The sequence below is a fragment of the Lepidothrix coronata genome, unplaced genomic scaffold (genome assembly GCF_001604755.1).
Source record: "Lepidothrix coronata isolate B3197 unplaced genomic scaffold, Lepidothrix_coronata-1.0 Scaffold241, whole genome shotgun sequence".
NCBI lineage: Eukaryota > Metazoa > Chordata > Aves > Passeriformes > Pipridae > Lepidothrix > Lepidothrix coronata.
The window spans coordinates 889,458-896,144 of NW_016690421.1; positions in this window are offsets into that span (position 1 = coordinate 889,458).

The following is a 6,687-nucleotide window of genomic DNA, read 5'->3' on the forward strand; positions in this document are numbered from 1 at the left end:
GAGGGACTGGAGCATCTTTCATGTGAGGAAAGACTGGGTGAGTTGGGACTGTTCAGCCTGGATAAGAAAAAGCTCAGGAGGATCTTATAAATGCATATAAATACCTGAAGGGAGTACAGAGCCAGGTTCTTTTCAGGAGTGACAAGTGATGGGACCAGAGGAATTGTGGGCACAAACTGAAAAACAGGAGATCCCTTCAGGATGCATCAGGAAACAGTATTTCACTGTGAGGGTGAGTGAGTGCTGGCACAGGTTGCTCAGCCATACTGTAATCCTGTAATCAATGGGGGCAGTAAGCAGACCCACAGAACAATTCTGAATGTTTCCGGAATTGCTCTTCTCCCGTACGTCTGTCTTTTCCTGACACCTGTACAAAGAGTACCTGGGTTAGGTGTCCACGTTTTGGGCAGGAGGGGATAAATCTGGGTCAAGGGCTGAAAAACACGGATAGCAGACAGCTCCTCGGAGGCAAGGTCCCTGCTTAGCTTCCACTGACCTCCCTTGGAATTAGTGGTGTTTATCAGACCACTGAATAAAGGTTGTTTTGGTTTTTTTTCCTGACAGAATTTAAGCTTCTCCATAAAGAGGTGTAAAACACAGCCTCTCAGATCATTAAAATTATGGTCTTTACTTCTCTAGCATATGGCAGAGAAGAAAATCCTAAAGTAAATGATTGAACATTGTGTTATAATCCTCATAATGTTTAAGTAAGGCAAAGACTGTCTCACACAAGCTTCATTTTTACCAGTCCTCAGTTTACTTAAACATTAGGGAGGCTATAACAAAACCTTCATTCACTGACACTATGAAACATAACAAAAAGGGGATTGCCAATGAAATAACTGTACTGGAATGCTTGTAATACCTTTGTGCATTTCTGTAATCTTTTTGGTCTTTTTCCAATTGATATTTACGTTTGATAATCTGAATCTTCTTTAACCAAATACATAAACTCTGTTTTAAACCTTTTATCAGAAGCAAGAGTCAAAGCAAGAGTTAATGTTAAAAGAGATTTTCAGATTTCGTATTTTTCCTTCTGTTTTGTTATACTAAAAATCAAACTTTCCTAACTGATTTGTACAATCCCATCCAAGTTAAGCTTACCTACACTGCTTTCCTAATTCCACTGCCTGCAGAATAATGTCTTTGTTTTAATCTATCATATAAATGCAAATAATTGATTTTTTTTCTTTACAGGCATGCCACAATCTGCCCTTACTTCCTTAAACTATTTCTAATGCATTTACTGGTCTTTAAAGTGATGTAAGTATCTCATTTCGGATGTCAAAGAGCCTTCTTTACATCTAATGATTGTGAAAAGACAGTATTGTTAATTATTACATTTAGTGGGTGGTGTCTAAGTGATGAACAAGAATATGCACTTTGGAAACACAAGGAGGTTACCAAGGAAGATTGATATAACCTGAAGTTATCAAACATCAGTATACAGACATGAAAATAAACAGCAGAAAATTATTGTGACTGCAAGATAAAATAACCAAGTTCTAAGTCTAACATAACAACCAAAAATAATCTTTTCTATATTCTACACATGAAATTGCAAGATAATCAATACTCTTTGTGCCACAGCATCTCCCCACACAACATTTCTTCTCTGTCGTGACCAGTGACAGGACCCGAGGGAATGGCCTGAAATTGCGCCAGCGGAAGTTTAGGTTGGATATTAGAAAAAGATTCTTCACTAGGTGGTTGGGCACTAGAACAGGCTCCCCAGGGAAGTGGTCATACCACCAAGACTGACAGAGTTCAAGAAACGTTTGGATGACACTCTAAGGCACATGGTGGGACTCTTGGGGATGGTCCTGTGCAGGGCCAGGAGTTGGACTTGATGACCCCCTGTGGGTCCCTTCCAACAGGGCATATTCTATGATTCTCTTTTACTCTCTTTTAAAAGACTTACCATTGCCATTGGCTATAAAAGCCAGCCAAATGAAGTGCTTCATTATATGTGTCTTAATTAAGCTAGGAAGAACATTTAATAGAACCATTTTTTAATTTTCTCCTGCCACTCTACAATAAAAATACACTCTTTAATCTACCAGTCACCTTTTTAAAACATCATAAAATGATAAAGAGATATTGGGCTCTTGACCCTTGCCATTTGGATAGTACATTTCACTTTTTTTCTTCTTTCAGGGGTGAGGAGATATTCAGTATAACATTTGTTAAGTTGCCCATTTAAAAGTCTTTACTGAGGAATAGATTTTTGAGATTTTATTTATGGAGCTTAATATGTCTTTGCTTTACTACGAAAGGCTGTACTACAGCAAAGCTCTGAAAGGCAAACCTGAAAGTAGATTAGTTATCCCAACTGTTCAGACTTTCCAAACCAACACTGGCACTTAATTATGGGGGTGCACAGCTGGTCTGTTGGCTCCCTAGCCTCCTTGGATGAAGATATCGACCTGGCAAACTTTCAAGTGTATCCTTGAGATAAGGAAGTCATGTATGCAGCCCTAAAGAAGGAACAAAGAGAAACTGTAAAGTAATTAACTCCAGGATGTGGGAACCACAGAATAGCCTTGAACATTGCCAAGTGTATCAAGCATAGAAGGTAGCCAATAAAAATGCTGTTGCTTGCTTGCCTAAATAAGGTTGCTATTTGCTGCTAAGAAAGGATATAAAAAGGAAACGAGAATAATGAAGTCAGCTGTGTATTCTGCTCTGAACTAGACTGCTTGTGTCTTTCTTGACCGTCACAACAACTCAACAGTGGCACATGGTGACCCCGACGTGATACTGCAGGCTTTTCTGACCACTGGGCGACGGGTGGTGGTGACAGGGCTCGAGAGCAGCATGGAAGCTGCCTGGTCTGGACCTGAGAGTTACTGACACCTGAAGGAGGTGAGCCGCCAAGAAACGGGACTGTGATAATGGGGCAACAGATTTCTGAAGAGGAATATTTGGTGCTATCCTCCTGGAAGCATCTTTTAAAACATAAAGGCGTAACTGTTGAAGATTATGCTTTGCGGCACTTGTTACTATGGTGCCAAAAGCAAGGCTTTGAGGCTACTTCGTCAGTCGCATTTAGTGTGTCTACCTGGCAAAAGGTGGGGGATAAACTGTGGGAAGAGATCTCGAAGGGTACTAAGGAGGCGGAAGGTTTGTCTACCACCTGGCGTCTGTTGTTTGAGACTTTAAAAGACTGGCTTAAGGAGCAGGTTTCAGAAGATGCTCAGTTGCCTGAAACAGCGTCTGTGTTAGGCACAGAGGGACATACAGGGGCAGACAAAGAGGGAGTCTCAACCACTGCCGCCTGCTCCCTCTCCCCCTGATGATGAATTGGGCGCTGTAGTGGACAAATTGAAAACAGTGTTGTGCCTGGACCCACCTTCTAAAAACTCTGCCAATGGTCTGGCTCAGAAGGCTCCGAAGGTTCGTTATCCTTCACCTCAGGAGCAAGTTCGGACTCCTCATAAATATAAATCACCTCTTGATGTAGTCCCACACGTTTATAAGACACCTATGGAGCTTCTAGAGAAATTTGAAGCTAAACAAAGATGTGCTCCGAAGGTTCGTTATCCCTCACCTCAGGAGCAAGTTCAGGCTCCTCATAAATATAAATCGCCTCTTGATGTAGTCCCACGCATTTATAAGACACCTATGGAGCTTCTAGGGGAATTTGAAGCTAAACAAAGGTGTGCTTCCTCTGTCCCCTTACCGGATGCAGACGATGACGAAGAGATGCCTAGTAAAGACTTGTATCAATTGGCATCAGCCCCCTCAGCAGATGATGTAGACATGGAGGATGCTGAGAATGCCTCCGTCCATAGTCAATCCTCACAACCCACACTTGGGAGGCCCTATTGACATTAAGACACAACCAATGACTTACTCGTGGACTTTGCCACCAGCAACAGTCACAGTGTTGCCACGTAACCCTAGGAGATCTTGGTAGCACGTGCGTTGGCAGGTTGAGGAACAGGGAAATTAAGATCTTTTGGAAAGGGTGGGGTATCCCTCAAAGAGTGATGCTGAGGTATAAGATAATGCTGCGTTGGTTTCGGGAATAGAAGCTTACCCTCTGTTTAAAGCTGCCCCTAATTCTGGAAGGCAGCACAGTCATGAAGTGTTTTCTTGGAAGGCTATTCAGGATTTACAGATGTATGCCACAAAATATGGTGTTAATTCTCCTGAAGTTATGCGCTTGATTCGCGTGATTAATGCTGATTTGTTGGCTCCCTATGATATCGAGCATTTAGCGTAAATTCTGTTTGAGTCTGTACAAAAACAAGTGTTTACTGCTAATTGGCAGAAACTGGCAGAGCGTACAGACATGTATTCTGCTCTGAACTAGACTGCTTGTGTCTTTCTTGACCGTCACAACAACTCAACAGCGACACTTAATGAGTTTCATTAGCCTTTCTAGGAGGAGGAAAGCTTGAAAAGCAACCCAGTAAGAAAACCAAAACCCTCAGTACACTCTGGGAGCAAGAGTGTATGGAATGGAGGGGGGAACCAACACAAGGCTTTTATTTTATCACCGGATCCCCATAGGACAGATACTTCTTGCATTCTGTGTCATAAGACGGGGGTTTAGTGTAACAATGGGGTCTCAGAATACAGCCTGAGCTCAAAACCAGGTTATTTCCACTTTCTGACAGCAGAATTTACAAGAGTGAATGTGCCAGTAGTAGAGATAAGCAATATCATCTGGGTGCCGTGCTCCTGTGGACTTAGGAACAGTTAAGAAGCACAGTGTATCCACAAAAGAACAATACTGTTAAGAGGAATAGACTTGGAATCTGGATCTGCTGATACTCTTGTTTACAAACCCTCACGTTCTCAAAATAAAGAAATCTCATCTCTAATCTAGAAAAATAATCATATGCTTGTCTAAATACAATTTCTAACCCAACTGATATCAGAGTAGGGATTACTTTTTCAGCCCACATTATTTTTACAAGTCAGTCATTGGTGGTTTTCCACATATTAGTTACAGCCTCCTCTGAAGCTATGTCCTGCTTATTTAGAAGCAGCTCAGTGATTCATTGTGCTGCTAGGAAGTGAAGTGTGAGCTGTATCAATTTCAACAGAGTTGTTGGCAGAGAAATTCAAACCCTTTGCTGACAGGAACTATAGACAACAACCTTGTGCAAGGCAAGCTGCAGTTACTGGGCCTCCCAGTGAACAGCTATGCAGTAATTTCATCCTCTTTTCAGGGACATTTTAGTTGACATTAATTTTATCAGTGTCTATTTTCCATGGAAAGTTTAAGTTATATAGCTGACTCCAGCAGGCATGAGCTTTCCTGAGATTTATAGTGATCTGCTGTCCCGGTTTTGGCTGAGATAGAGTTAATTTTTTTCATAGTGTGTGGCTATATTATTATAATATAATGATACTCAACTCGGCTTGTTGATGGCGTGCAGCCAAATCTGTTTATTTCAAAGAAAAGTCCTCCTTTTAACCCCTCCAGAGGACATGTGACTGCCTGGCCAATGGCAGCATAGCACACACTGCACTGTCCGTCTAGGACTCCAACTCCCATGATGCACCCTTGCATCCCTTGGGACCCTGCTACATCTCCCCCACTCTAAATATTTAAGGTGAATCACAAAAACAGTGCAACAACGACAGTGCAAATAACAGAACAATACCTTATACAACTGCTATAGCATCGCGGTGACCCAGCACACTGCTTACTCTGGTTTCTTAACAGCTTATGTATCTGTTGAAAATGTTTTCTTTAACCTTTTTAAACTTGTTCATATTACCTTAAACCTTTTTTTTCCTAAGGGGTATAGTGTAACTTGGAAAAACAGCTTTATTAACCTAAGGGCCTTGGCCCAACTGTGTAGTACCTTTAAACTTATAACCTTTATTAATCTCAGGGTTTATACAAACTGGGAAATTCAACTTTATTTCAAAAACAAGCTAAATGTAGTAAACTAAATTCTCTTAATGTGACCATGTGGCTGCGGTAGTGATACTCTTATATTATGAGGTGTTTGGTGTTTAAGGTTCTTTATACGTTTACACAACTCCTTTATTCAGTCACACACATTCACACTGATGGCCGTCACTCCACTCATCACACACACACTCATGGGTTTTGTATAGACTCTGCATTTTGCCACATTGGTCATCTTCAATCGTAAACCTGAAATGTAAACATCATTACCAAATGGTAAACATAACTGTGTTTTTAAACTCTGCATTACTCTGGTTCTTGCTACTGTGGGGGTGTACCTAGGTAAGGTTTGACACATCTGGAAGGAACCTATTTCAGTTCTTTTCCTGTAAATACACATGCATAACCCCTCCCCCATGTCACACGATCTACCAGTCCTGTCCACTGTCCCGAAATTAGATCCTTTATCATGACTGGTGGTTTGGGAGAGGAAAAAGCTTGAGGTCTGTGTTGCCTTTCGTGCCTGCTTTCTTCAGCACTATCACAATTTTAAAAATTTATGACGTATGTGGCTTTCCACAGATGCTCTTGTGGGGTACAGATGGATTCCCCCTTCTTTTGTTTAGCTAACGTCTTTTAGGGTGCAATGTGCCCTTTCTACTATGGCCTGCCCCATAGGTGAATGTGGAATGCCTGTAGTGTGAGAAATTCCCCAATTTGACAGGAAGATTTTTACCTTTTCTGATATGTACGCAGGTCCATTATCGGTTTTGATTTGTTTTGGGGTACCTAGTGTTGTAAAACAGCTGAGC